Source organism: Peromyscus leucopus, chromosome 6 (assembly GCF_004664715.2).
Source record: "Peromyscus leucopus breed LL Stock chromosome 6, UCI_PerLeu_2.1, whole genome shotgun sequence".
NCBI classification, from domain to species: Eukaryota; Metazoa; Chordata; class Mammalia; order Rodentia; family Cricetidae; genus Peromyscus; species Peromyscus leucopus.
This window is the reverse complement of record NC_051068.1, coordinates 756,998-765,556: the sequence shown is the minus strand read 5'-3', so window position 1 is coordinate 765,556 and position 8,559 is coordinate 756,998. Positions and strand designations below refer to the sequence as shown.

Genomic DNA, 8,559 nt, shown 5'->3' with positions numbered 1-8,559 from the left:
CACGAAGATAGCCAATGAAAACAGGATGGGAGCGTTCTCTAAGTTTTTGTTGAATTTGAGCAAAAAGGGGACTGACATTGGAGGTGGGCGTAATGAAGAGGCCTGTATCAAGAAGGGGAATTGAATGAGCAATGTATGCACTATCAGTGTAAAGGTTAAGGGGGGAATCATGGAAATCCTGAAAAACCTGCAGAACAGCAAAGAGTTCAACCAGCTGAGCTGAACGAAAGGGCGAAGGAAAAGGGAACGAGTGACCTTGAAAAGTATAAGCTGCAGTGCCATTGGCTGACCCATCGGTAAAAATGGCCAGAGCCTCAGGCAAGGGGCTGGGGGAAATGACTTTTGGGAAAATAAATGGATGAGTACATGCAAAATGGAGGACTGGGTCATTGGGGAGGTGATTGTCAAGAAAGCCCAGGAACCCCGAGAAGGCAACACCCCAACAATCCACTGTCTGAAACAAAAATTGAGTTTGTTCATGGGTGTAGGGGGTTAGGATGGAATCAGGATCCTTACCGAAGATCTGATGCAAGGTCTGGTGATCGCGCATGATCAGGGAAGAAACAAGTTGGGGATAGGTGGGAATGACCTTAGTATGACTGGCAGGCATATGAATCCATAAGAGGGAATGACCCTTAAGTTTATGCTGGGCCCTTAATGTGGAAGGGGAACTCTGCCAAAGTACCCCGGTGGGTACATGGGGAGTAGATAAGACAACAAAAACCAGCGGGAGGGAGTAATTAATCTGAAAAGAGGCTTGGGAGGAAATGGCTCTGGCGATTAGTGACAGGGCCTTATGGGCAGCCGGGGTCACTTGCCGGGGGTGGGGGTGGGGTTCACTGGGGCCCCGAAGAATGTCATAGAGGGGTAGAAGATCAGCAGTAGGGAGTTTTAAGTATGGTCGAAGCCACTGAATGTCTCCAAGACGTTTTTGAAAATCATTAAGGGTGGTAAGGTTATCTGTGCAAATGAAAGCGGAGCATGGGGCCCTGAAAATTAACCCGAGGGAGTCTAAAGGCAAAATAAGCTCGATCATTGGTATGTAGGGGGATGGTAAAGAAGCAATCTTATAAATCAATAACCATTTTGTGTTAGGGCTCGGGGATGGTGATAGGTGAGGGCGTTCCTGGTTGGAGGGCACCCATGGGCTGCACAACCTTATTAATGGCTCACAGATCTTGGAGGAGTCTCCATTTGCCAAATTTTTTCTTTGTGACAAAGATGGGCATATTCCAGGGGGAACTGGATGGTTCAATATGACTGGCGGTGAGCTGTTCCTGTACCAACATCTCCGCCGCTTGTAGTTTCTCTTGTGGCAGCGGTCACTGGTCTACCCACACAGGTTCATGCGTAAGTCAAGTGATTTTTGTCTACATGGTGTACAGGGGGAGCAGTGGCCTCAATTAAAAACCCTCAAAGCCAAGACCAAGCCTGTCTGTCTTATTAGGGGGAGCAACGGGTTGGGTTTGGCCCTGTTGAAGTTTACCAAGACCCTTCCCTGGGATAAAGCCCATGCATAACATTTGTTGGGTAACCACCTCATTTGGGCTACAGAGGATGACTTTCATTTGGGAGAGAATATCTCGGCCCCAAAGGTTGACTGGGAGCCCAGGGACCACAAAGGGGGTGACAGTACCCTGGTTACCCACTTCATCTGACCAGGTCAGAACTTTAGAGGATTGGAGGGTGTTGTTGGATTGACCTATGCCCTTGAAGTCGGTGAGGGAGGGGGTGAGGGGCCAGGAGGTGGGCCAGTGGTCTTGGAAGATCACAGTGGCATCATCACCAGTGCCCAGAATCCCCTGGAATTTTTTGCCATCTAGCTTAAGGGTGAGTGTGGGTCGAGAGTGGGAAATAGGCTGAACCCAATAAGCCTCCAATGAGCCAATCTGAGAAGCTCCTTGGGGCTGGGTGGACTGAACGGGGTTATCAGAGGAAAGCACGGGGAGGGTAACCAGCTGGGCAAGGCGGGTGGCGGGGGACGCAACAAGACCCTGGAGTCCTGAGGCCAAAATCTTAATTTCTTCTGTATAGTCATTATCAATAATTCCAGGGTAGACCTGGACACTTCTTAAGGTGGATGAGGCATGGCCAAGGATAAGGGCATGAGTGTCTGGGGGTAGGGGGCCCCAAATCCTGATAGGTATGACTTGGGGGCCCTGGGATGGATCTAGTATTGTGTTGGTGGCGGCACAGAGGTCCAAGCCTGTGCTACCTGGGGTTCCCCATTGGAGGGAGCAGACAGTTGGGGAGCGGTCAGCAATGCCCCATGTGGCACTCCCGGAGCGGAGGGGCCAGGGGCTGGCCCGGAAGAAAGTTTTCCTATGGGCAGGGAGGGAGCGGTTGACCATGAGCATCAGTTTTAGATTTACATTCCCTTGCCCAATGAAGAAGGCCACAGCCACATCTAGGACATGGGGTGGTTGGTAGTGGATAAGTGGTGACCCTGGGCTGGGGCATCGCGGCCAAACCCCTGAAGGGGCAGGGATTCTCTTGGGGCATTCTCGTGCAAAATGTCCTGGTTGTTTACAGCAGAAGCAAAGGTGGCTTAGTTGGGATCTCAAATCTTGGGCACCCACTGACTTTAGGGCTGTGACGATAGTGAGTGGAGCCAACTCCAGCACAAAGGCAGACATACTCAGAAAGGGGGGCCCTGTCTCTGTGGGGGCAGAGAACCTCCTGACAGGCTGGGTTTGCATTTCCAAAGGCAAGGTGTTAAACAAATGTGCTTTTGCTTTATCCTGAGCCCAGAAGGCACTCAGTGGCATCATTGAGATGGGATATAAAATCACTATAGGGCTCATCTGGTCCCTGACGCACCTTGGCCAATGAGGTGGTAGCAGTGCCTTTTTGGGGAAGTTGTTTCTAGGCTTCAAGGCCGGTGACCTGAATCTGGGCCAATAAGCTGGGTGGAAAGGTGGCCTGGACCTCGTTTTTGTTATAAGGAGTTTTGCCAAGTAGTTTATTAATGGTCCAATGTTTTGAGGAGGGGTTATCAGCATTGCACTGGGCTGTCTCGTGGCAGTTTTTTGAAAAGTCAGTTTTTCATAGGACAAAATCGCCCCCAGACAGGGCGGCATGGGCCAAAAAATACCAATCATTCTGCGTAAGCCAGGCCTCGCTCGGGTTTTCAAGCAACGCAAGGGTAAAGGGAGTGGTGGGACCGTACTGGGCGCAGGCTGATTTAAGGCGCTCAACAAAGCGAAAGCTAAGTTTTTGGTAAGACTGACCGGGAAGGGGGCCCTGATCAGCTCTGGAGCCCATAACCAGGGGATCCTCCACGTGTGGGGTCTCTTCCTCCTCCTCTTCAAGGGGAGGCAATTCCTCCGTTTCGAGTAGACTTGGCAGATCTGATCCACTCACCTGGCTTCGCATAACGGGAAAAGCCAAAACTGGTTGTGGCTGAGATTTTTTGAGTGAGGGAATGGGGGAAGGCCGAGTTTTTGGGGTGCCCAGGGCGATATGAGAGAGCTCCTGATCAAGGGAGCATAGTTCCTTTATAAGGGCCAGGTGTTGTCTGCGGGGTCGAAGTGTGCCCTGTAGGCACTGTAATTCTGTTATGAGATTTTGGGGGATTTCTGGATCATGGGGGGACGTGGGGGAGGCGGCATTGGGAGCGCTGGCGGTGAACCTGCAGGGGCCTCAAGGACTGGGGCACAAAAAGGGGCAGTGGGAAGGGGGCTGAGTAAGATTGTATGGTGTCTTTGTTGGGAGTGGCTTTTGTGAGAGGGGGGTTAAGGGGGCCAAGGATGCATGAGGTGGCCAATCAGAATTATAATATTTAGTGGCCTCTTTTTTTTTTTGACTGACCTCATCGCTAGGGTTAAGGGGGGCCGGGTCAAGACCCTGGAGGGAGGGGTAGATAGACTGAGGTGGGGGTGATTGGGTCCTTCTTCCATATTTTTAATCTCCTGTATAGAAGGCGCTCATGAAGGGAGTCCGGGGGAATGGGGAGGATGTGAATAAGCGTGAGAGGAGGGATAAGACTGTTCTTTCATGACTTTTTGTCCCTGAGAAATAACCGACTCAATGTCAGGGGAGGGGGAGGTCCTTTGGATCCTGAGGATATCATTAACAAGGTTCCAATAGGGACTTTGGGCCAAAGACACGGTAGTAGTCAGTAAGGCAGTCGCCCTCCCTTCTGCAGCATTTTTCATCAATGTCCCTTCTTGGGGAAACCAGGGACAACAGTCCTCTAAGTGACTAAAGTATTTGTTGAGGTCTTTTTTACGAACCTTTATCTTTTGTATCTTGAGAGCCTCTTTAATGCCCTTAATGAAAAGATCATGGGAAGAACTTCCCTGTCCCACAGTTAAGTCTGAGGTTTAGACTAACCTCATCCTTCTCACTCTCCTCTGGTTGGTCAAGAAAGGGCGTCAAGTCAGGCAGTCTCAATGGACGATCAACAAAAATATCTCCACCAGACGTCTGGACTTTCCTGGAGAAGGACGTTCAGCTCCCAACTAGGCGAGGGTCGAGCCCCACGTTGGGCACCAGTTGCCCTGGCCAGCAGGGTCTCAATGGGGGCGACCCACCTGTGGGAGAGAATGAAAGGGATGGGAGACACAAAGGAAGACAGCAAGACAGGGTTCTGATCAAGCTGCAAATTTTATTCTCCTCAGCAAGGCTTATATAGCATGGAAGGGGGAGGGGGCAAGAAGGAGGGAAGGGGCGCAGGATGTGCAGGATGTGTAGGACATGCAGCTGAGAAGGGGGGTGTGCAGGTCGTGAAGCTGCAGGATGTTATGTTAGGTGATAAGGTCACTGGTCAGGGCCCATTGTTCTGTTGCTATGCTACCTGACTTTGGGATGTTCTTATCCTTGGGGGCATCTGGTTTAGGGCCTGTGACTTGTTCTCTGGCCTAGCTAGTGCTTTTCCATGGTTCATGTTTGGTCCCTGACATGTATGTGTAATTGATGAAGACCCAGTCTTTATTCTTGTAGTCAGTCTCAGGGTGATTACTTGTGGTCACTGTGGATTTAAGAATATCAGACTCAGGAAATTCATCGAAGTTTGAAGTATCATCGATGCTCTTGATTTCAATAGATATGGCAGCTGGTCTCTCCCTGATATGTTCCCAGTCAACACCTTCAAAAAAGGATTGCTTTTTATTTCCTCAACTCCAGAGCCTCTGATTCTATGTTCCCATTTACAGCAGAAGCTCAGAATCAGGCCCTTGGCTATCTCGGAGACAGGAACTTCTGGGGGGAAAGGTCAAAGTTTCCTTCAGTTCTTCACCTTCTTATATGTCTCTTGTGGGGTCTCGGAGCAGAAGGGTGGGTAGCCTATGAGCATCTCATACATAATCACCCTGAGTGACCACCAATCACAGAGCTTGTTGTAGCCGATCTGCATGAATACCTCAAGAGCGATATAATCAGGAGTGCCCACTGTAGAGAAGGCTAGCAGGCATCTGTTTCTTTTCCAGGTCTCTGCTTTCTTTTTGGAATTCATCTTCTGGAAAGTGAAATCACTGGGGAGACTGTGGTTCATGTTCCTATAAAATTCTGTCCTGTGTGCTTTTTTCAGGCCTGTGCAAAGGCCAAAGTCAGAAAGTTTCACATGGCCCTTGCTGTCCAAGAGACGGTTGTCTGGTTTGATGTCTCTATGGATGAATCCCAGCTGGTAAATGGAGTCTATGGCTAATACTGTTTCTGCTATGTAAAACTGAGTCTCCTCTTCTGTCAGAGTATTGTTTTTTATCAATAAGGTCATCATGTTTCCAGGAGTTTAAAAGTTTAAACTTTAAACTTTTAAACTCCAGGCAGGAACTCCATGATTAGGTAGAGGTTTAGCTTATCCTGAAAACTATAAAACATTTTCACAACCCACAAACTGTCTGCCTCCATTAGAATGTCATGCTCCGCATGAATGTGGCCAACCTGCTCCTTCTTGAGCATGTCTGCCTTGCGCAGGATTTTCATCACATACACATGCCCTGTGTCTTTCTTCTGAATGAGCCACACCTCACCAAATGCTCCTCGGCCTATGACTTATAAAGACTCAAAATCTTCCAGTCCAAGTCTTGTTCTCTTTAATCGAAGAAACTGTTTCTTTCAGAGCATGTGCTGATCTCCTGAGTCATTTCTCTTCATCCTTTAGGCCTTCTTCCATCACTTTTTCTAACTTCTTTTGTCTCATTTCTCGTTCTTCATGTTGAGCAATCAGGTTGCTATAAAAATTCTTCAGTGTCACTTTGGTCATTGTCACCCTTTCCTTCGTATGATTACTCATGGATGAGCAAGGTGTTGAACCTGTCATTGCCATGGCTTAAAGGTGCTAGTTCACTCCCAGAGAACTGAGCACGATGACCTTCATTGGAAACTTTTAAACTCCTGGAAACAATAACTGACCCAAGGTCCCAGCCTCCCAGCAAAGGGGTCCTCTAAAAGCAAGAGAAGAATGTTCCTTGTGTTACTCATTCCCTGAATGTTTTTGTGTTCCTCTTCACCCCTTTTCTAACTGGTGAGACCATAGGATTTCATTTTTTTTTTTCAAGCATGAAATCCCAGACTTTGTTTCCTTCATGGTCTGAAAAAGGTTTGACTGTGTCATCTTCAAAGTCAAGTTTCCATTAGTCTCTCCTGCACATCCTGCTTGTTCTGTGTCTCCTTGAGTCTTCTGTACTCCATTTTTAATTTGGATTAGTTTTTGATACATAGTTTTTTGAGTTCTTATATATTTAGTTATGAGTCTAGACTTTAATGGTTGAGCCATTTCTCAGCCCTTCAGTTCTCTTTATATTTTGGATATTATTGCTCTATTGGATGTGGACTTAGTAAAAATGTTTTCCAATTCTGTGGGTTGTTGCTTTGTCCAAATGATGCTGTACTTTGTTATACGGAAGTTTCTCAGATTTATCAGGTCTCATTTATTAATTGTTGATCTTAGTGCTAATGCTTTTCTCTTCAGAAAGTTTTCTTCTGTGCCAATGAATGTAAGGCTATTTCTCACTTTCTCAACTATCAAATTCACTGTATCTGGTCTTACATTGAGGTCTTTGATCTATTTGGAGTTAAGTTTTGTGCAGGGTAATAAGTTTTCTTCTACATGCAGACATCCAGTTTGATCTGCACTATTTCTTGAAGATACTGTCTTTTTTCGAGTGAGTATTTTTGGCTTCTTGATCAAAAATTGGATGTGCATAGATGTGTGGATTTATGTCTGGGTCTTCAACTCACTCGATTCCATTAATCAACATTTGTTTTTATGCCAATACCATGCTATGGCTTTGTAATACAACTTGAAATCAAGAATGGTGAGACCTCCAACCATTTTTTTTATTATTGTTTGGGATTGTATTAACTATCCTTTGTTGTTGTTGTTATTTTGTTTTGTTTTGTTTTTGTTTCTGTTTATATGTGTGTATGTTTCCATATGAAACTGAATTTTGTCCTTTCAAGATCTATCAAGAATTGTGTTGAAATTTTGATGAGAATTGCATTGAATCTTTATATTCTTTTAGGTAGGATGGCCACTTTTCCTATGTTAAGCCAGCTGATCCATGAACTGGGAAGTCTCTCCATCTTCTGGTACCCACTTTAATTTCCTTCCTCAAAAGCTTTAAGTTTTTTATCAGACAAGTCTTTCACTTGCTTGGTTAGAGTTACCCCAAGATATTTTATAAGATTTGAAGCTATTGTGAAAGGTATTGTTTCCCTAATTTTTTTCTCAGACCATTTGTCATTTTATGTGGGAATGCTACTGATTTGAGGAGCTAATTTTATGCCCAGCTAGTTTGCTGAAAGTGTTTATTATCTGTAGGAGTCTCCTGATTGAATTTTTCAGGTCACTTAAATATTCTATCATGTCATACGCAAATAAAAATCCTTTGACTTCTTACTTTACAGTTCATATCCCTGTAATCTCCTTCAGTTATCCAGCAAAGATGTCAAGTACTATGTAGAAGCTGGGTGGTGGTAGTGCATGCCTTTAATTCTAGCACTTGGGAGGCAGAGCCAGACAGATCTCTGTGAGTTTGAGGCCAGCCTAGTCTACAGAGGACAGGCACCAAAACTACAAAGAGAAACTCTGTCTCAAAAAAAAAAAAATCAAGTACTATATAGAATAGTTATGGAGAGAGAGGACAGCATTCTTTTAATCTGGATTTTAGTGGAATTCATTTGAGTTTCTCTCCATTTAAGGCAGTATTGGCTATGAACTTTCTATAAACTGCCTTTATTACATTGAGGTGTGTCCCTTGTATCTCTAATCTCTCTAGGATTTTTATCATGAAAGGGTGTTGGACTGTGTTTAAGGCCTTTTCCAAATGGGTTTGTTTATATTGTATTGACAGATTTTCATATGAAGCATCCCTGCATCTCTGGGATGAAGCTTACTTGATCATGGTAAATGATCTTTTTGATGTATTCTTAGATTTGGTTTGTAAGTATTTTATTGAGTACTTTTAAATTTATGATCATGAGAGAAATTGGTCTACAATTATTTTTCTTTGTTGGGTTTTTATGTGGTTTGGGTATCAGAGTACACATAGCCTCAGAAATTGAAATGGGCAATGATCCTTCTGTTCCTATTTTGTCAAATAATTTGAGGAGTAT

The 8,559-nt window shown here is 45.4% G+C and overlaps 1 pseudogene; it reads right to left on the bottom strand.

The window, feature by feature from the left end:
• Positions 1–3,045: 3,045 nt before the first annotated feature.
• Positions 3,046–6,268, bottom strand: LOC114686253 (annotated as a pseudogene).
• Between the last annotated feature and the right edge of the window lie 2,291 nt (positions 6,269–8,559).